The following is a 22,932-nucleotide window of genomic DNA, read 5'->3' as shown; positions in this document are numbered from 1 at the left end:
ATTGGGCACTATCCTAGAAATACCAGTTCCTCAGCATCCATATTCTGACCAAGCTTACTGGAAAATAAACCCCAATGGCATGTTCACTTGTGCTTTAGCCTGGAATGAGATCAGTAAAAAAAGTCTCAAGGATCAATTTGAGGTTGTCATTTGGCACATAAATACACTATTTAAAGATTCTGTTATTCTTTGGAGAGCTTTAAATGGGAAGCTACCTACTAATGAGAGGTTAATTAACTTTGGCTTAGAACCTTCTTAATGTTTTTATTGAAGGAACAGGGCAGGATTAGATAACATAAACCATATCTTTATCAATTAAGAGCTTGCAAGGTGTGTGGTGAGAATGGTTTCAAATGGAGCAATGAAGCTCATAAAGTCATCTTCCAAGACTCCCCAATACTAATATGTTTGAATCTATAGCAACATAGATGTGCTTGTAAATATGGAGGCAAAACCTCTAACGGCACCACGGTCAAGTATGCAATTTAAAGTTATAATTATAAAGTTATAAAATTTGTTTTTCCTCGGGTATTTTGGGTCCCTATGTGGTGTGGAATAATCCAACTAGCTAAAAAATGTATCCATGTGACAAAGGTGCTGAATATAGACTTGACAAGACCACCTGATCAATGAATCAAAGTTAATACAGATGGAAGTGCAATTGATAATCCATGCAAGATAGGGGCGGGATGTATACTAAGATATCATAAAGGGAATGTCAAATTAACTTTTACCTCACCCCTTGGAAGTGGTACCAACAATCAAACAGAATTAGGAGCAGCTATTTTTTGTATATCTTGGAGTTTTGAACTAAGATACAGGAACATCATATTCGAAAAGGATTCCATGCTAGCAGTCAACTGGATACTCCAAAAAACTAATCCCCAGTGGATAATTTGAAATCAACTAGATAGATTGACGGGTCTCATAGCTAAAATTCATGAATTAAAATGTACTCATGTTTACAGGGAAGCTAACTGGGTGGTTGATGCACTGTCCAAACATAAACACAAATTTGCTTGTACGAAAATCTACTATACTCTTCAAGAGCTGCCTAACGAGGCAAAGACCTATTTTCAGTCGGACTTAATGGAGATTCCAAGCTTAGAAGGAAGAAAACAAAAAAGATCAAAGAACATCCTTAAACATTTTACTAACTTTTCAACTAAGCTATATGTCCAAATATAGCTTCTTTGAATAGTTTAAGCTAGATTGTTTAATTTTTTGGGATGTAAAGGGAGAGTCTTTCTAATTTATGTTTCCTAGATTCTATGTATTGAGAGGAGTCCTCTCTTCGAGGTATATAGATTCTTTGGATTCATCTTATTGTATGGTGAGGATTACATTTCTTTAGGAAATTGAATCAAAGCCACCATAGGAATAGAGGTAAGGTTTATGTCCCCCTTTTTGTAATTTTGGTTTTTTTGTGAAATGGTAAGGCCTGTTGATGATGCTTAGCCCCTCCCCTTCTAAGGGTATTAAGATTAAAAAAACAAAAACAAAAAGCCCCAAAATAACAAAACCCAAATATTAAACACTAAACGATAGATTATAAACAAAAAATCCTAAACACCAAAACCTAATACCTAAATAAAACTAAACCATTACCCTAACTCTAGCCCTATCCTCAACCTTAACCCAAAACACAAAGTCCAAAATACCAAAACCCTAAAATTAAACACTAAAAATAGATATTACAATTCAAATAACCACAAACCCTAACACATAAAAAACAACCCAAAACCTAACCGTAACCCTATCATTACCCCGAACACTAACCCTACCATACACCCTAAACTCAAAGCACAAAATACAAAAACCCAAATATTAAATACTAAACAATAGATTTTAAACCCCAAATGTTAAACCTTCAATCATAAAATATAAAAAAAATTTTAGTCCAAAATACAAAAACACTACTTGTAAACAGTAAACTATACATTTTAATCCTCAAATCCTAAAACACAAACAAAAAACCATAAAAAACCTACACCCAAACCCAAACCCAAACCTAACCTTAACCCTAACCCTAACCATAAACCACTAACCCAAAACCCAAAACCCCAAACCCAATGTAACAAAACCCAAATAGTTAAAACTAAACCATAAATTTTAAACCTAAAATCAAAAAACCCCAGAACCATGAACATAAAAAACACAAAGCCTTAACCTTAACCTTAACCCATTCCTTAACCCTAATCTTAAACACTAAACTCTAAACCCAAATCCCAAAATACCAACACCTTATCATTGAATACTAAACCATGAATATTACAACTCATATCCTTAAACAAAATCTAAAACCTAAAAAAATGACCCAAACCCTAACCCTACCATAATTCCTAAACCCCAAACCCAAAAAACCTAAACCCTAAGCCCAAAAACCTTATAAATATCCTATCGCTAACACTAACCTAACTCTAAATCATAAAAGAAAAATCCTAAGCCCAAAATACCAAATCCCAATACTAAACCATAAATTTTAAACCTCAAATGCTAAACCCTGAATCATAAACCTAAAAGAAAACCTACACCCTAAGAATAATCCTAAACCTTAACCCTAACATTATAACCTAAACCCTATAACCTAAGTCCAAAATAAAAAACACTAAGTACAAAAAATGAATACCCAAACATTAAACACTAAACCCTAGATTTTAAGACTCCAATCCAAAACAACAAATCTTAAAACCTAAAAAAGGTAAACTAACATGTAACCCTAACCTTAAACCTAACCTAAACCATAACCCTAACGCTAACCCTAAACGATAAACTTGAAACATTAAACCCATAAAACCTAAACCCAAACATTAAACAATAAACCATTAATTTTAAACAAAAAATACTTAATCCAAAAACATAGAACCTAAGAAACCCTAAACCTAAACCTAATAAAAACCCTAAACCTAAACCCTAAAGTGCAAAATACTAAAACCATAACATTGAATACTAAACTATAGATATTAGAACTCAAATCCATAACAGAAACCCTAAAATCTCAAGAAAAGAAGAAATAAACCCTAGCCTTAACATTAACATTTACCCTTAACATAACCATTAAAATAAAACCCGAAGCCCACAATACAAGAACCCAATGTTAATCACTAAACCATAAATTTTATATAAAAAAATCCTAAAACCCAAAACCTAAACCCTAACCCTAACAAAAAACTTATCCTTAACCCTAAACCTAATGCAAAAAATACTTAAACCCTAACATTAAAGACTAAACAGTAGACATTACAAATCAAATAACCCAAACCCTAAATCTTAAAAAACAACCTAAAACATAACCCTAACCCTAACATTAAACTTTACACTAAACCTACCATAAACACTAAACCAATAGCCCAAAATACTAAAACCCAAATATTAAAAACTAAACAATACATTTTAAACGTTAAATGCTAAACCTTGAATTGTAAAACCTAAAAAGAACCTACACCCTAAACCTAAACCCTAAGTCCAAAAAAACCATTGTCAAAAATATAAAAACCTAGACATTAAATATTGAACCATAGATTTTAAACCTCAAATGCTAAACAACAATCCCTAAAACATAAAAATACTAAACCTTAACCGTAACCTTAACAAAACCCTAAACCTAATCCAAAATCAAACCCTAAACCATTAACCCAAAACATTAAGCCCAAAAAACCTAAACTCAACATTAAACATTAGAACAAAGATTTTAAACAAAAAATTCTAAACCCAAAACCAAAAACCTAAAAAAACACTAAACCCTAACCCTTAACCAATACTTACCACGAACCCTAACCCTAACCTTATTTTTTACACAAACCATAAACCTTAAACCCTAAACCCAAAGGCCAAAATAATAATACCCTAAAATTGAATCGTAAACCATAGCTATTCCAACTAAAATACTAAACCCCAAACGCTAAAACCTATAAAACAACGTAAACCCTAACCTACCATAAATCCTGAACTCCAAGTGCAAAATACATAGACCATACTTGATAAAAGATCAAAGAAGCAAAAATGGAGCAGACTTTCATCATGATCAAGCCTGACGGTGTCCAACGTGGCCTTGTTGGTGAGATTATTAGTAGAATTGAGAAGAATGGATTCTCTTTGAAATGATTAAAGCTCATTATTCTAGACCGTGCCTTTGCTGAGAAGTATGACGCAAACTTGTCTTCTACGCCATTCTTTAATGGGATTGTTGAGTATATTGTTTCTGGACCTGTTGTTGCTATGGTCTGGGAGGGTAAGGGTGTAGTTTCCCTTGGCAGGAAGATTATTGGAGCAACCAACCCCTTGGAGTCTGCTGCTGGAGCTATCTGTGGTTATTTTGCTATCTACATTGGCAAGAATGTCATTCAAGGAAGTGATGTTGGTGAGAGTGCTAAGAAAGAGATTGCTCTTTGGTTCCCTAAAGGACTTGCAGAGTGGCAATGAAGCCTTCACTCTTGGATCTTTGAATAGAAGAGTTTTATGAGTACAAGCCTTCACTCTTGTATGTCATTTGAATCCACAAGTTTGGTATTTGAGACTTTTTTATAAAAAAAAAACTAAACCTATACTGAACTATAGCACTAACCTCTACTCTAACACTAACTCTAAGGCATAAATCCAAAAACCTATGCCAAAAATATCAAAATCCAAACATTAATTACTAAACCATATATTTTAAATCTCAAATCCTAAACCCTAAACCATAAAACCTTAAAAAACTTCATCCTAGCTCTAATCATAACCCTAAGACTAACCCTAACATTATATATTAAATCTCAAATCCAAAACCACAAACACTTAAATCTAAAAACATGTAAACCCTAACCTTGACCCTAACTGTAATCCTAATGCATAAACCAAAAGACCAAGCCCAAAATAGAAAACATTAAACACAAAACCATAGATTTTAAACAAAAAATCCTAAACCACAATAAAAAAAAATCTAAACCCTAACCCTAACACGAATCCTATCCCTAACCCTATCCTTAACTCTGACCCTAAATCCTTTACCTTAAACTTAAACCCGGAAATACTAATACCCTAACATTAAAAGTAAACCATACATATGATTACTCAAATTCTAAACCCCAAGATTAAAATACAATGATCCAAACATTAAACACTAAACCATTGATATTAAACCTCAAATCCTAAACCCTAAACCTAAAAACCTAAGAAAACCCATAAGCCTAAGCCTAACCCTAATCTTAACCCTAACCCTAACCCTAAACTCTAAACTTGAAAACCTAATCCCAAATAACCATACCATACCACCCGACTAGAAATATTATCTATCTAACAAACACTCTTTCCTCTGTCTATAACGGTTAGCAAACAGTCACACACACGCGCCGCTGCGCAGGCGCGTGCACCGTCGATGGCCGATCAACCACCATCGGACAAAAGCCATTTAGAACACCTTGACAAGGGATAAAAATTCCAGGGTAATACGTTCTAAGAAAACCACCAAACTCTTCGAAATCGTAGTTCAAAATTGGGATGAACGCTGCGTTAGAAGAGGAGTTCGATAGGGAACGAGAAAATAATTCCAAAAGATTTTCTGGGGGGAATCTAGAATAACAGATGATGTCAATATATACTGCGCATCAAGATCTACCATATATAAAAAATCAGCTAATTCTACTATTGTAATAAGTAAAAATCGAGAGGCGAATCTTGAAGATTCTGCGAGTGCATCGCGCACTCAAATTCGATTTCCTTAAAGCCAACTTCCTAAGGATTCTATCATTGGATTTTCCCCCCTGTTATGGCGCCCATCTTACTGGATTTTCAGGCAATGTGGATGGTGGAATCGCCAGCAAAGATAACTCTAGCAAAAATAGAAGCCAAAATGTAGGAATCCATAGAAGCTTGTCGAACAACACTGTTTCTCTGGATAATGACACTCGTCTAACAGGACTCTCTGATCATCTCAAAGGAGGAATCAACATCAACAATACTTCTACAGCTGCCAATGATTCTACAGTCAAACCTCTAAAGGATAAACATGATAGTAATGAAGAACACTCGGTTTTAGATTGTAATGATGAACAAGGATTCCCTCTTGTCGATTCTCAACCAAACGGGGCAATAATAATGGGGGAAGGGAGAAACTTCCAAGATGGAATGAAGTTTATGGCGCAATAGTCTAGTGATATTAATACTAGGAGGCCACACACAACAACATCATTAAATGACACACAACCTTCATGTTTATCCTTTGGTATTGCACGTAGCTCATCACATCTAACTCTTAATCTTGTAGCAGGTTATTCACATGATACAATAAGAATGAATAACAAAGGTAAGGAACCGGGCAAAGGAACACTACAACACAAACAACAGTCAAGTCAACAAGTTGAGCAATAAGGCATCAAAATGCAAAATGGGAAGAAAGGTCAACACAATGTCAAAACAGATAAGCAGGCTACTGAACAGGTTCAAGGAGGAGAAGGAAGGCAAAAAAAACTTCACTAGCCTAATTTTCAGACTTACAAAATTATTAATCAAGGCAATAATGATGGTCAAGGCACTACTAGAAATAATAAGCTTCAAGATCAAAATTCTAGCAATAATTCTAAGCTAGATAAAAACTCTAAGTCGGTTTCTTATACTGTTGTGCAATCATTTGCTGCTAGATTAATATATAATCAAGCTAAGAATGAAATCCCTATGGTTTTGAATGATCCTATACATACAACTCGGCAATGATTTCTGATTGTGCTTCTTGATGAGGATGATTATCATGTGAAGTTGTCTTAGGTGTGTAAGTACACACTTGTGGGAAAATTCACTAATTCAATGCCTAAAATGGAGTTAGTTACGAAAAGATTCATTCTCCAAACTCAGCTCACAGGGAGTGTGAAGATCACACACTTTAATGCTCGGCATGTTTGTATCGACCTTGTAGACAAGTTTTATTACAAAACTGTTTGGACTAAGCTTAGGATGAACATTGAAGGCCATGTTATGAGGATACAAATATGGACTCCATACTTCACCCTTGAAGAGGATACTCCGATTGTCCCAATTTGGGTGGCTATCACTCGTTTAATTTTGCATTGCTTAACAAAGTGTTGCTACCAACTATTTTTGGTTCAATTGGGATTGTGTTATTCTTATACTCACCTTCCTCTCAAAGAACTAGGGGCAGAACTCTTAGAGTCAAAGTTCAATTAAATCTTACCAATACTATATCTTCCCATGTTTGATTGGGTTTCAAAAATGCTAATCCCAATAAAGGAAGATGGTTTAACATTGAATATGAGGGCATCCCAAACTACTGCATGTACTGCAAGCATTAGGGGCATATGGAAAATGAGTGCACAACTAAAAGGAGGGAAGAAAAAATCAGGGAAACAAAGGAATGGGAAAATGGAAGAAAATCCAAGGAGGATTAAGAACAGGGGTCCATTAAAACACTAAAAGACAGGACAAAGGTAACTCCGAGTTCAATTCAAGAACTCAGAATCAACAAAACACAAGTCATAAGGAAGAGCTTAAACAGGCTACTATACACAGTAACTCGAAGAATCAACAGGTAAAAAACCAACAAAGAAGAAATATTCCTATTTCAAAACACCAATAGCCCAAGAAGAAATTTAGAGGGAATAGTGGCATATACAGAAAAAAAAGGAAACAAAAAAATCAAGATCAAACACCCTACAAGGCAGTTTGAAGACCTGTCTCACCTCAAAAGCAAAGAAGCAGTAACAGCCACAAACAAGAGCTGGATACAACAGGTTTAACTAAATTTTAGACTCAAAGTATTTTTTTCTAACCTTGAAATGTAGGAAAAACAAGTGTAAAACCAAACAAGAGAAGGCAAAACCAGGCAAGTTGCTGATCAGGCAGACAAACAAAAAAAATGAAATGCTATGAACCCATCTGTAAGGAACAATCTCGCTACTCTTAATTTACAAAATCAAAAAGCTTATACAACCAATAAAAATAAAAGCATAGGTATTGACTCAATGCTCCCACATCCCAAGTCCCCCCAATTTTATTAATATTTTTGATGGTTTTACTTAAGAAGTTGTTGGAGGCATGGATGTGGTTGTCAGGATAAAACCTCTAACCAGTAGGAGGGGGTTACCAAAGGTGGGGAGTTTGCCTCATGTTCTGCATGTGGGGTTGGTTGACCTTAGGTCTGACTTTAGAGACTCTGAAATTCAAAAAAACAAAGATAAAGTTAAACATGCTGCTTCCTGTTCTTCGGAAATAACTCTCCAGAGCAATAACAAGTCCAGCAAATAGAAAAGGGATGCTGCTAAAAGAAACAGAATAAGCTTCAGACAAATGACAGTGATCAAGGACAGGAAAATAGGGAGTAATCATGCAACAAAGTTTTTATGGTTGATGATAATCTTCAGTCTCAACATATGACTCCTCCTCTTTCTAAACCAACTAGTAAGTATGTAGGATGAACACAATGCCTAATTTTATTGAATATGTTGTGGATAATTCTGAGGATGAAATAGATGGGGATAATTACTCCTTAAAAGAGGTTGATTAGGATGATAAGACTAGTAAGGCCCTTAATACATCTTTTAGTGCTCATGATGATCAGACCTTATTGGAAGAGATCTAACAGGTAGCATAAAATCAATGTTTATCTCCAAGGGGTTTCCATCAAGACAAATTTCACTTCAAAAAGCCATATGTCAATACTGTCACAGCCGGAATACCTAATACTAGGTTCTTTTCCTCTAGATCTTCAAAATATTTAGTACAATTGTATGGAATTTGAGAGGGATCAACACTCAAGGTGTGTTGGAGAGACTTAAAATGCTCAGAAAGCTTCACCAATTATCTGTTATGACTATTTTTGAACCTTTCTCTGATAGTGTCCATGTTCAATGTTTTAAGGTCCACTTAAACATGGGTAACTCTACAAGTAATTGTAATGCTAAATTTGGGTTTTTTGGAGCAATGATATTGACTGTGTTATTCTTGATGAAGATGAACAACAAATCACTTGTAACATGAAACACAAAGAATAACAATATTAATTTACTAGTACCTTTGTCTATGCTATGGTAAACAATTCTTGGTTGAAAAGATGCCTCAAACCACTATAACTCACGTGTCATCTATTGGATTTGATAATTGCGCTTTACTCATTGGTAAATAATTCTTGGTTGAAAAGGTGAATCATCTGAGTTTTGTTGATGACATAATTTTATTCACATCTGGAATGCAAGACTCTAAAATTCCTAATGGAAACTTTAAAGTAGTATGAAGATACTTCTGGGCAACTCATCAATGGAGACAAAGTCCATTTTATGATACACTGTAATGCTTTCAATAACACTAGATAGAATAAAGAGGCTGACAGGTTTCAAACAAAAGAAAGACCCTATTAATTACCTAAGTTTCCCTTTATTTGTTGGTAGGCATAGCAATATGTATTTCTATGATTTTCTTAACAAGGTTGTCTGCAGGATTACAGGTTGGTAAACCAAAAAATTTAACAATGGAGGCAAGGCAATTCTTATCAAACATGTCCTTCTGTCGCTTCCTATCCATCTTCTATCTGCAGTAACACCTCTAACTATAATACTCCTGCAAATCCAAGGGCTTATAGCTGGGTTTTTCTGGGGATGGAAAAATGATAGAAACAAGTATCGCTGGGCTTCATTGAAAAAACTAAGTTACCCTTCTTAGGAAGTTGGGGGAGGGGAATGAGAAACTTTCAAGATACCTGCAAATCCTTTAAATTCAAATAGTGGTGGATCTTCAGAACAATACAAACATTGTGTGGAGAATTTTATAGAGAAAAATATTGCCAAAGAGCCATTGTTGCTTGCTGCTTGCAGGCTCGAAAATATCTCTTTCGCCTCTCCTCCCTTTCTCAATTCTGATTGATTAGCTTCTTTCTTCGCACAAGCTACGTTCTAACGACCCCCTTGTTGTGTTGCATTTTGTGATCTTCCGCAGTATCAAACCCAGTAAGCAAAAAAAGGATAACGAAGATTCACTAACCTGGAAACAAATGCTTATTAACAAAAAAAAATGTTGAGCAACACATCCTATGGAAGGTTCAAGCTGGGAATTGTTCATTTTGGTGGGATAACTTGCTGGGCAGTGGACTACTGGATCAGTTTACCACCAATAGCAACATATATGATAATACTATGGTTTATTATTGGGAAGTGGGGAAGTGAAGTTTGAGCAAACTGTTACTGCATGCTCATGCCTGCCATTTCTCTAACATCCTAGCAGCATAGATCTTCGCACAGCAGCAGCTACCTGATCAACAAGTGTGGAAGCTCAATATCAAGGGCAGTTTTTGTTATTCTTCAGTATGGCAGGATATCAGAAACAAAAGAGACAAGAATCAATTTAACTTGATGCTATGGCATAAAAACGTTACCCTTAAATTTTCTTTTCTTTAATGTAGTACCCTAAGGAGTAAACTCCCCACAAATAAAAGATTTACTAACATTGGAATTGAGCCATCACAGTGTTTTTGTTGTCTTGATAAAGTAGGTATAAAAAACATACAACATACATATAATTTAGGGCAATTTGCAGCCAAGGTATGGAGTTTTTTTCTAGGTAGTGTAGGCCTACATCCAGACCACTCTTCACTGCAGTAGCTGCTACAACAATGGTGGAGAGCCAAGCCTAGAAATGCATCCCACAAACTGCTGCTACAAGCAATGCCAATATTCATCTGCTGGAATCTGTGGAAGAATAGGTCTGCCTGCAAGTATGGAGGTTAAGAAAAAAACATCAGTAGAGTTAAATATGCAATCTACAAGGACAACTACAAGATGTTGAACACTGCATTTCCTCAAGTTAACTGGCCGGCCAAGTGGAACGAGTTAATGCAAAGGAGTGAAAAGTGTGTGCATGACATCAAAGTGAGCATGGTGAAGTGGCTTAAACCTACAGACCATTGGCTCAAAGTGAACAGTGATGGCAGTGCACTGACAAACCTTAGCCGGCTGGGGGCTAGTGGAATCTTGAGAGACAAATAAGGCAAAGGGGTAATGGCTTTTGAAACACCACTTGGAGAAGGAACAAACAACAAAGCTGAAATAGAGGGAGTAATCTTTTGTTTAACTTGGGAACTTAGGCTTGGATATAAGGATCATAATTTTTGAACTTGATTCTCATCTAGTACTGCAATGGGTCCTAAAGAAGACAGTCCCTCAATGGAGAATCATCACTCAACTTGGAAGGCTACAACGTCTTATCAATCAAGTACACAACTTGAAATGCATTCATGTATTCAGAGAAACAAATTACGTAGTGGATGCATTGTCAAAACATAGTCACAACATTTCAACTCCTCAGGTATATTTCAATAGCCACCAACTACCGAATGAAGCAAAGTCCTACTATCAACTCGACTTATTAGAGATGCCTAACATTAGAAGAAGGAAGACAAAAGAGAATTTTTTATATTCCTTGAGGTTGTATATCTTTTCAACTTAGCTATAATTAAAATTATAACTACTTTGAATAGGTTTGTTTAGTTTATATGATTTCTTGTAAAGGGAGAGTCTCCCTAGTTTATGCTTCCTAGATCATTGAATTGAGAGTTGTTCTCTCCATAGGTGCTTAGTATTTTTGTTTCATCTTTTGTTTAAGGCGAGGAGTTGACTTCCATTTTGGAAGTTGACTGTAAACCATCTTACGTTGGAGGTTAGGTTTATGTCCCCCTCCTTGTATTTTGTTTTTTGTTATTAATAATGAGGCTTGGGGGTGTTGCTCATCCCCTTCCCCTCCAAGGGTAATTCAACCAAAAAAAAGTCCAAAATACCAAAACCAAAACATTACATAGTAAACCATAGATGTTAAACCTCAAATCATAAAATATAAGCCATAAAACCTAGAAAACCCTACGTCTAACCTTAATTCAAACTCTAACCCTAACCATATACCTTAACCCCAAAACCCTAGAACTAAAATATAAAAACTCAAACATTAAAAACTAAACCACAAATTATAAACGTTAAATCCTAAAGCACAAACGCTAAAACCTAAAAAAAAACTAACCCTAAGTCTTACACTAACCTTAACACTAACCCTTACTCTAAACAATTAACTTATAACATTAAACCTAAAATACCTAAACATAAACATTTAACATTAAACCACATACTTTAATCCTTCTTGGAGAATAGAAAGGTTAGTACAAGAACATCAAATGCTTACTAACAAGTGTATTTCATTTTCATGAGTGCATATTTAAAGAGAGGCCAATATTACAACATACATATTATCCAAACATAGTCATAACCAAGACGTCATTCAACATTGTTATACTTATAATCAATTACCACAAGCTACAAAATGAAGTTATATTCTAGAGAAAATGGGAGTACAAACCTTCAGATGTAGGAATATGAGGAATATTAAACAACCTCCTTGACTGCTTCACATTATTTACCCATAACACATATTATGTATTGTATAGATATAGATATTATCTATCTTGTATGGTATATTTTTTTTACAGGTAAAAGATAGCACGCTTAGCAAAGGAGGGGAATCATACAGATATACATACATACATATATATATATATATATATACATTACTACAACAACAGCCTTAACAAAGGAACGTGAAAGCAACAGAAAAGTAAGCAAATGAAGATGCCAAGGATCAGCAAAGGTGACCAGATTCTCATATCAAGGAAATGAATATTAAGCATATTCATAGACTATAGAATTAAAATAGTTATTTGAATAGGCCTTTTTAAAGGTGTAATGGGAGTGTCTCCTAATTTATGTTTTCTGAAAAATGGCTTAGTATTTCTATAGATTTCATCTCAATGTAAGAGGTTGAGTTGACTAACCTTAGTAGGTAAGTAAACTTTATACTCACCATAGGAAAGAAGGTAAGGTTTATGCACTCCTTCTTGTAATTGTTTGTTTTTATTAATGATATGTACAGGAGGTGTTACGCATCCCGTGACCCATCCAATGGTCGTTCAAATAAAAAAATACAAAAACCCTAACATTTAACACTAAACGATGGATATTGCAACTCAAATCCTTAAAGCCAAACCCTAAAATCTAAAAACAACCTACACCCTAACCCTACCATAAATCCTAAACCCCAATCCCAAAAGTACCAAAATCCAAACATTAAACAATAAACAATTGATATTAAACCTCCATTCCTAAAACCTAATCCCAAAAACCTAAAAAACCAAAACCCTAACCCTAACCGTAACTCTAATTCTAACTTCAAATCATTATCCCGAAAACCTAAGCCAAAAATATAAAAACCCAAATATTAATACAAAACAATCAATTTTAAACATGAAATTCGAAACCCTGAACCATAATTTTTTTTTTTAAAAATACAACCTAACCCTAATCCTATCCCCAACCCTAACCCTAAATTTATCCTTAACCCTATACCCTAAACTCGAAGCCAAAAATACCAAAACTTTAACGGTAAACACTATACCATAGATATAACAAATCAAATTCGTAACCTCAAACCCTAAAACCTTACAATAACCTAAACCCTTAGCCTACTCTTAACTTAACCATTACCCTAACCCTACAATAAATCATTAACACCAAAGCAAAACCTAAAGAAACTATTAAACCCTAACACTTACCCTATCACTAACACGTACCCTAACCCTAACCCAAAACCCTAAATCCTTAACCCAAAAAAGAAGACCAAAATCCTAACTTTGAACAATAAACCATTGGCATTACAACTCAAATTTTAACCAAAACCCTAAAACCTAAAGAATAGCTTAAATCCTAACCCTAACCCTAACCTTAACCCTAATCCTAAACCTAAACCATTAACCCGAAACCCCAAGCCCAAAATGCTAAAATCCAAATATTAAACACTAAACCATACACTTTAAACCAAAAATCTTAAAACCTAAAACCTAAAAACTAAAAAAAACCCTAAACCCTAACCCTTACCATTTCCGTAAGACTAAACCTAACCTCATCCTTAACCTTAACCCAAAACCAAATGACCAAATTAAGGTATTACTTGAATATTAAACACTAAACAATACATATTACCACTCAAATAACTCCTAACTCTAAAACATAAAAATAAACCTAAAACCTAACCCTTACCCTAACATTAACCCTAACACTAACCCTACCATAAACCCTTAAACCAAAGCCCAATATACCAAAATCCAAATATTAAACAGTAAACAATAGATTTTAAACCTCAAAAGCTAAACCTTAAATAACAAAACCTAAAAAAAATTAATCCAAAATACAATAACCAAGACATTACAACTAATTGTACATTGTAAACATTAATATAAACCACAAACCCTAAAACCTAAAAGAATAAATCCTAACCCTAACCCTAACCAAAACCCTAACCCTAACCTTAATCCTAATCCTAACCATAAACGATTAACCTAAAATCCGAAGCCCAAAATATCAATACCCAAAAATTAAATCCTAAATCATAGTTTTAAAACCAAAAATCCTAAACCCAAAAACCTAAAACCAAAAAAACCCACTAACCTGACTTTATACACTACCCTAACCATATCCCCAACCCTAACCCTAAACGCAAAACTCTAAACCCAAAGCCCAAAGTACCAAAACCCTAACATTGAACACTAAATCATAGATATTACTACGAAAATCCTTAACCCAAACCCTAAAAGCTAAAAACAATCTAAAACCTAACCCTAACCCTAACCCTACCATAAATTCTTAACCCCAAGCCCAAAACTAAAAAAAAAACATTGAACATTAAACTGTTTGTATTATACCTCAAATTCTAATCCCTAAACCCAAAAACTAAAAACAAAAACCTAACCCTAACCCCAACCTTAATCTTAACCCTAACTATAATCAATAAAACTCGTAAATACTAAGCCCAAAATACTAAATAGGAGACATTAAATATTAAACCATGGATTATACCTCAAATGTTAATCCGTGAACTATAAACCTAAAAAATCCTACACCCTAACCCTAATCCTAACTCTAACCCTAACTCTATATCCTAAACCATAAACCCTAATTCCAAAAAGAAACTAAGTCAAAAATATCAAAACTTATTTATTAAACACTACACCATAGATTTTAAGCAATCAAATACTCTAAAACCTTAAAAAAAAACTAAACACTAAGTCTAACCCTTACCCTAAACCATTAACCTAAAATATTAAGCCCGCAAAACCAAAACCCAAACATTGAACACTAAATCATATATCTTAGGGCAAAATAATAAACCCCAAAACCTAAAACCAAAAAAAACCCTAAACCATAACCCAAAAAATATCTCTCACATGAACCATAACCCTAATCTTATGTTAACATTAATCCTAAACCCTAAACCCTAAATCTAAATCCCAAAATATCAAAACCCTAACATTGTACACTAAACAATAGATGATACAACTCAAATCCTTAACCAAAAACCCTCAAACCTTAAAAACAACTGAAACCCTAACCCTAACTCTTATCCAACAATAAATGCTAAACTCTAAGACCCAAACACCAAAACCCAAACATTAAACACTAAACAATTATTATTAAACCTCAAATCATAAACCCAAAATAGAAAAAATTAATAAAACAAGAACCCTAACCCTAACTCTAGCCCTAACCCTAACCTTAAACCCTATTGCCTAAACTAAAATCCAAAAAAACCAAAACCCTTATGTTTAACACGAAACCATAGATATGACAACTATAATCCTTAACCACAAACCCTAAAACCTAAAAACAACCTAATCCCTAACCTTAACCCTAAACCTACCACAAATTCTAAAAACCAAAACTGAAATAACAAATACAAACATAAAACACTAAACCATTGATATTAAGTCTCAAATCCGAAACCTTAATCCCTAAAACCAAAAAAAAAAACCCTAACCCTAACCCTAAACCCTATAATCTAAACCCTAAGCCCAAAATACCAAAACTCAATAATTAAATACTAAACCATAGATTTTAAGCCTCTAATGATAAACTATGAGCCAAAAAACCTAAAAAAACCCTACATAATTATCTTAATTATAACCCTAACCCTAACTGTATATCCTAAACACTAAAACCTAAGTCTAAAATACAAAAACCAAAACATTAAAGTCTAAACCATAGATCTTACAACTCAAACCCTAAAGCACAAACCTTAAAACCTTAAAAAAAAATAAAACCTACCCTAACACTAACCTTAACCCTAACCCTAGATCTAAACCATTAACCCATAACATTACGCCCAAAATAGCTAAACCCGGACATTAAGCACTTAACGACATATTTAAACCAGAAATCCTGAACCCCAAAACCTTAAATCTAAAAAAGGCCTAAACCCTAATGCCTTCCATATACCTAACACGAACCCTAGCCCTAACCCTATACTTTACCCTAATGCTAAACACTAAACCCTAAATCCTAAGCACAAAATACAAAAATCCTAACATTTAACACTAAACCATAGATTTTACAACTGAAATCCTTAAAGGAACACCCTAAAACCTAAAAAAACCCTAAACCCTAACCCTACCATAAATCCTGAATCCCAAGCCCAAAATACCAAAATCCAAACAATGAAAACTAAACGATTAATATTAAACCTCAAATCCTAAAACCTAATCCCAAAATTCTAAAAAACCCAAAACCCTAACCTTAACCTCAATCCTAACTATAAAGCATTATCCCGAAACCCTAAGCCAAAAATATCAAAACCCAAATATTAATACAAAACCATCAATTTTAAACTAAAAATGGTAAACCCTGAACCATAAAACCTAACAAAAATCCTACACCCTATCCATAATCCTAATGCCAACCCTAAACCTAAATTTATCCTTAAATCTATACCGTAAACTCGAAGCCAAAGATACCCGAACTGTAACGGTTAACACTTACTCATAGATATAACAAATCAAATTCTTAACCTAAAATTTAAACAATTAGCACTAAATCATTGATATTAAACCTCAAATTTTTCAATCTAGTCCCAGAAATCTAAAACAACCTAAAACCCTAACTGTAACCGTAACCCTAAACTTAAACCTAACCCTAACTCTAAACCCTAAACCCAAAATACATCGCGCCTCATTTTCCAGTTTTCTCTCTCTCTACAATTTCTCTCTCTTACCAGACACTCTCTCTCACAACGGCTGGAAACCCATACTTGCCCAGCGCCGCTGGTAGCTGTCAAATGGTCGTCGGATAAAACCCAAAAAAGGTGCATTGATCAAGGATCCTAACCCCTGCACAACACGCTCCATGATCAATCTAAGAACGCCTCGAATTTGCAGGTCAAAGATGCGATGAATCTTGCGAGTTTTTAAGGGGAGTTCAATGAAGATCGACAAAATATTTCCCAATAAATTTTGGGTGGAATCGAGAAGAACGGTTTATGGAAATGAATTTAACACATCAGGATCTAACACATATAAAAAAATTAGGAAATTCCATTGTCCCAATTAGTCATAATCGAGAGGCAAAATTTGTCGAAATCCCAAGTGCGCCTCCTAAGTCGCGTACTCAAATTCAATTAACTTTGATTTATGTTTGTTGGGACTTGACCACTGGAGTTTGTTCCACCAACAATGAGGTCCATATGTGCAAAATTTCAAAGCAAATGGACGGTGGAATCATCGTCGGGGAAAACTCAAGTGACATATAGCTCCACACACCGGAATAAATGATGTTCGTCAAAAGAGTCTACTTCTCAGGCCAAAAAAATATACTTAACAGATATTCCTACAAATTACAATAGAGAAATCATCAACAACAACAATCCAAATCCCTCCACTAATCCTATGTCCAACACTAAACATGAAGGACACGAAAGTGAAGGGGAAACCTCAGATGTTGTTCGAAGTACGAAACAAGACATCAATGTTGTTGTTTCTTTAGAAATTTAAATAACAACAATGAGTAAAGAAAACAAAAAATAGAAGAGGGAGAATTCAACTGAGCAGCAGTCCAACAGTATGAAAAACATGAGGACTCACACAACAACCTAAACAAGTGAAACTTCAAATTTCTCTTTTGCTATGAAAGGTAAGCAATTATATCTAACTCCTACTTTTAATACAGGTAAATACATAATGTACATAAAAAGGATTACAAAGGTGAATGGGATGGGAATGTAAAGGATCAAAAATATGAACAAGCAAAGAAAAAATCTAACCAATTAGACAAGCATGAGACGCAAACTGTGAAAGAAAAAGGGAATATCTAAGGAGGCAAATAGAACATAGAACAGGGGCAAGGAAGTAATGGGAAGCAACCTGATCAAGCTAGGCACACCTACAAGCAGGGAGGAGGTAATTCATAGAAGCATATCAATTGTGCAAAAGAAGAGTACCAAACCAATTTTCCCAAAATCTCCAATAATTATTCAAGGTACAAACCTAATAGACATGCTGAAAGAAATAACACGAAGGGTGATCAGGGTGTTCATGTAGATACTAGACAGCCTAATAACAAACAACAAGGTTAATAACCTAATAACAACATCAAAAATGATCAAAGCTCGGAACAAACACCTTACACTGTTGTGCACTCCTTTGATGCTAGTATGAGGTATAATCGGGTTAAATATGAAACTCCAACTGTTTTGAATGAGTCTGTTCATACGACTAGACAAGGATTCCCTGTTGTACTCCTTGATGAGGATGATTATTATATTAAATTGGTCGAGATTTGGAAATATGCTCTTGTGGGAAAGCTTAGTAAAACAATACCTAGAATGGAGAAAGTCAGAAAAAGTTTCATTCTGCAAACTTAACTAACTGAGGGTGTAAATATCACACACTTCAACTATAGGAATGTTTACATTGACATGGACAATAAACATGAATATCAAACTATTTGGACAAAGCTAATGAACATTGAAGGACAAGCTATGAGAATTCAAGCTTGGACCCCTGATTTTTCACCTGAGGAGGAAACTCCAATTGTTCCTATATGGGTGTATATTCCAGGCCTTCCTTGGCATTGCTACAAAAGAGTTTTTTTGTCAACTAGTTTGGAGAGCACTAGGAAGGTGTTGTTCTTGGACTCACTAACCACCCAAAGGACTAGAGGCCGTACCACTAGAGTTAAGGTCCATGTTGTTCTTACTATGGAAAGACCTTCTCATGATAGGCTAGGATTCAAAAAGCCAAACCCATACAAAGGAAGATGGTCAAAAATTTAATGTTAAGGGATTCCTAGTTACCGTTCTACTGTAAACACCAAGGACACAAGGATGAAGAATGCAAAATTAAGAGAAGGGATGAGGAGATCAAGAAAAGAAAGCAGCTGGAAATGGAAAAAAATAGCAGGAAAAAGGGAGTTCTGGAAAATGATAGGAATAGGAAGGAGTGCAAATGAAGATACAAAAAAGTCATTATATCAACCAAACAAAAACCAAAAGGGACAAAATCGAACAGAGGATGATAAAAATCAACCAAGGACACAAATAACAAGCCAACAACAAAGAAAAAATACTCATAGTCAAGATGAACAAAGGCAGCAAGAAGAGATACAGGAAGAACAATCGCAAACACAAAAGAAAAGGCACCAAAAAAGTCGGGAACAAGCCAAATCCAAAGCCGTTTGGAGACCTATCTCTCCCCCAATGAAAAGAAGCAGTAGCAGCCATCAATAAGAACACGGAACTACAGGTATATCCAAACTTCCAACTCAAAATACTTTTTCAAATCTTGAAATGCAGGAACAACTGGAGGTGTATCCAACAGGGAAGGATGGAACCAGGAAAGCAGCAAATCAGAAGGATCAACCATAAAATTGGGAATACTATTGACCAAACCGCCAAGAACAATCCAAACACTTACAATTCACAAATCAAGCAGGATACTGCTAGCAACAAACACAAGACCTCAAGTATTGACTCAATTCTCCCTAATCCCAAAACCTCCAATATTATTAATGTTGATGCTAGTTATACTGAAGAAGTTTCTGGAGGTATGGATGGGTGGTGTCAGGAGAGAGCTACTAATTTGCAGGATAGGGCTACCAAAGGGGAGAATTGGCCAAATGTAATGCATGAGGGTTGGAATTTTACCTTAGTACAGACCATAGAGCCTTTAATATTACTAAGAACAGACAGCAACAAGGGGAACAAAAACAACTTCAGCAACAGGTGCAAAACAGAGACACCAACAAACAAACTACGAAGAAAAATAAAGAGTAACAAGAAGCAGAAAAAAGGAATGAAAAAGATCAAGGGAAAAAAATTGATACAGTTGCTACTTACAGCACAACTAAGAGTAAGAATAAGCCTACTAAAAAAAAGAGATGCTGCAAAAAGGAGGAAGAACAGGAAGCGAAATAGGGACAATAAACACGAACAAGATGGAAGGGAAGAATCTTGTAACAAATTTATCATGGTTGATGATAACCATGCATTAGATTTCTTCCCTTACAAGATCACTACATGAATCCTCCTACAACAGATCCTCCTGATAAGAGACAACAAAAGTGTATGCTTAATAAAGTGCCTCTTTTATATGAATATGATGTTGATAATTCAGAGGATGTAATAGATGGGGATAATCAATCCTTAGAAGAGGTTGATGAGGATGATGAGACTAGTAAGGCCCTTATTAAGGCCTTTTGTCCTCATAATGATCAGACTTTAGAGGAATAGATCCAACAGGTAACACTAAACTAATTTTTATCTCCAAGGGGTCTCCATCATAAAAAATTTCATTTCAAGAAGCAAGATGCTAATATTGTCACTGTTGGCAGACCCAACAGTTGAGTCTTTTGCTCTAAATCATCTTAATGATTAGTACAATCATATGGAATGTGAGAGGGATCAAGACTCAAGGGGTGTTGGAGAGACTACAGATGCTTAGGAAACTCCACCATCAATCTGTTATTGGCATTTTGGAACCTTTCTCAGATAGTGTTCATGTTCAAAGCTTCAAAGTGCAGTGAAACGTGGCAAATGATACTAGTAATTTGTTACGGTAAGATTTGGGTTTTCTGGAGTAGTGATATTGACTGTAATATTCATAATGAAGATGAACAACAAATCACTTGCAACATGAAACAAAATGAATCACAATATCAATTAACTAGTACCTTTGTCTATGCTAAATGCATAGATCACCTCAGAAGACCTCTTTGGGATAAAATGATACAACAATCTACCTTGAATTATAATCCTTGGTGTGCTGTTGGTGATTTGAACATTATAACTTCTTTCAATGAAAAACATGGGGGGTTGCCTTATAACATGAGGAAAAGTATAGGGTTTATTACTGTCATTGACGCTTGTGGCATCTTGGACATAACTTTTAGTGGTAAGAAATTTACTTGGTCCAACAAGAGGGGCATTAATCATAGAATCTGGATGAGACTTCCAAGGGCAATGGTAAATGATTCTTGGTTAGAAAAGATGCCAGAAACCACTTTAACTTTCTTGTATTCTACTGGATCTGATCACTGTCCCCTTCTTATGGAAATGAATTTTACAACTACTTATTACATAAAGTACTTCAGATTTCTCAACTTTTGGGTAGACAACCCTCATTGCATGGAAACTGTCAAAACTTTTTTGGAAAAGAAAGTAGAAGGCAATGGTATGTGGAGATTTCACCAAAAAATGAAAAGACTGTCAAACAGTCTTAGTGGTTGGTCTAAGAAGGAATTTGGTGATGTTTTCCAAAATTTTAGGATATATGAGGAACAAGCGCACAATGCTGAAGAAAACTACATCAGTAAAAAAAAACGACTCAAATAAAAGTATCCTCCATGAGATTATTGCTAAGTACATCAAGTTTCTCAAGTTGGAAGACAATATTTTGAAACAAAAAATACAACTTCAATGGTTTAAGGATGGTGATACTAACTCTAAGTACTTCCATTCTATGATAAGGGGATGAAGAAGAAAGTTATTCATTCATAAAGTTGTCAATGAAAATGGAGACTGGATAAAAGGTGATGACAACATTGCTCAACAAGCTTATGACAACTTCAAGGAAATATTTAGTGGTGAAGAAAACTGTATTAATGAGCATACTTTGGAATGTATTCCATGGATGATCAGTCAAGACCAAAATACTCAGCTTACCAATATGCCTAATATGGATGAACTTAAAGAGGTGGTCTTTTATATGAATCCTAATTCTGCTGCTTAGCCAGATGGTATGAATGAGTATTTCTTTCAGAAGTGTTGTCACATCATCAAGAATGATCTAATAAGGGTTGTACATGCCTTTTTCAGTGGTCACATGATTCCTATGTACTTCTCCCATTCATGTATTGTGTTTGTCCCTAAGGTTAATAATCCAAATAAGATGACTGAGTAAAAGCCCATAAGTCTGAGTTCAGAAAACATTATGCTTGATCAGGAAATCATTCATCATATTAACAAACCTAAAATTGGAAGCAATGTATTCATTAACCTAGACATTGCTAATGATTATGACAAGGTGTCTTGGTCATATATCTTTCTGGTGTTACAGAAAATGGGATTTGCTGAGGTGTTTATTCATATGGTGTGGAGAATCATGGCTAACTATTGGTACTAAACCATAGTCAATGGTAAGATATGGTTTTTTTTATTCCACTAGAGGTCTTAAGAAAGGTGATCCCCTTTCTCCGGCTGTATTTATTTTATGTGCGGAGGTACTAGAAAGATCTCTTAACAGTCTTCATAATCATCCAGATTACCATGGTTTTATCATGGAAATGAGAGGGCCACAGGTGAACCATTTGAGATTTGCTGATGATGTTATTTTGTTCACCTCTGGGAGATGCAAAACTTTGAAGATCCTAATTACTACCTTAAAGGAGTATGAAAATACTTCTGGACAACTCATCAATGGAGATAAAAGTCACTTTATGCTACACTATAATGCTTTGAGTAGCACTAGAGATAAAATAAACAGACTTACATGTTTTAAACAAAGCAAGGTCCTATTACTTACCTTGGTTGCCCTTATTTGTTTGTAGGCCTAGGAATTTTTATTTTTCAAACCTTGTTAATAAAGTTGTTGGCAGG

At 34.9% G+C, this 22,932-nt stretch overlaps 1 pseudogene; it reads left to right on the top strand.

Moving 5' to 3' along the window:
- The window catches only part of LOC138338143 (nucleoside diphosphate kinase 1-like), an 88,214-nt pseudogene that overhangs the window by 14,176 nt on the left and 51,106 nt on the right, over positions 1-22,932 (top strand).

Source organism: Solanum lycopersicum, chromosome 9, assembly GCF_036512215.1.
Source record: "Solanum lycopersicum chromosome 9, SLM_r2.1".
Taxonomy (NCBI): domain Eukaryota; kingdom Viridiplantae; phylum Streptophyta; class Magnoliopsida; order Solanales; family Solanaceae; genus Solanum; species Solanum lycopersicum.
The sequence above is the reverse complement of the archived record's forward strand: the minus strand, read 5'-3'. Positions and strand labels throughout refer to the sequence as shown.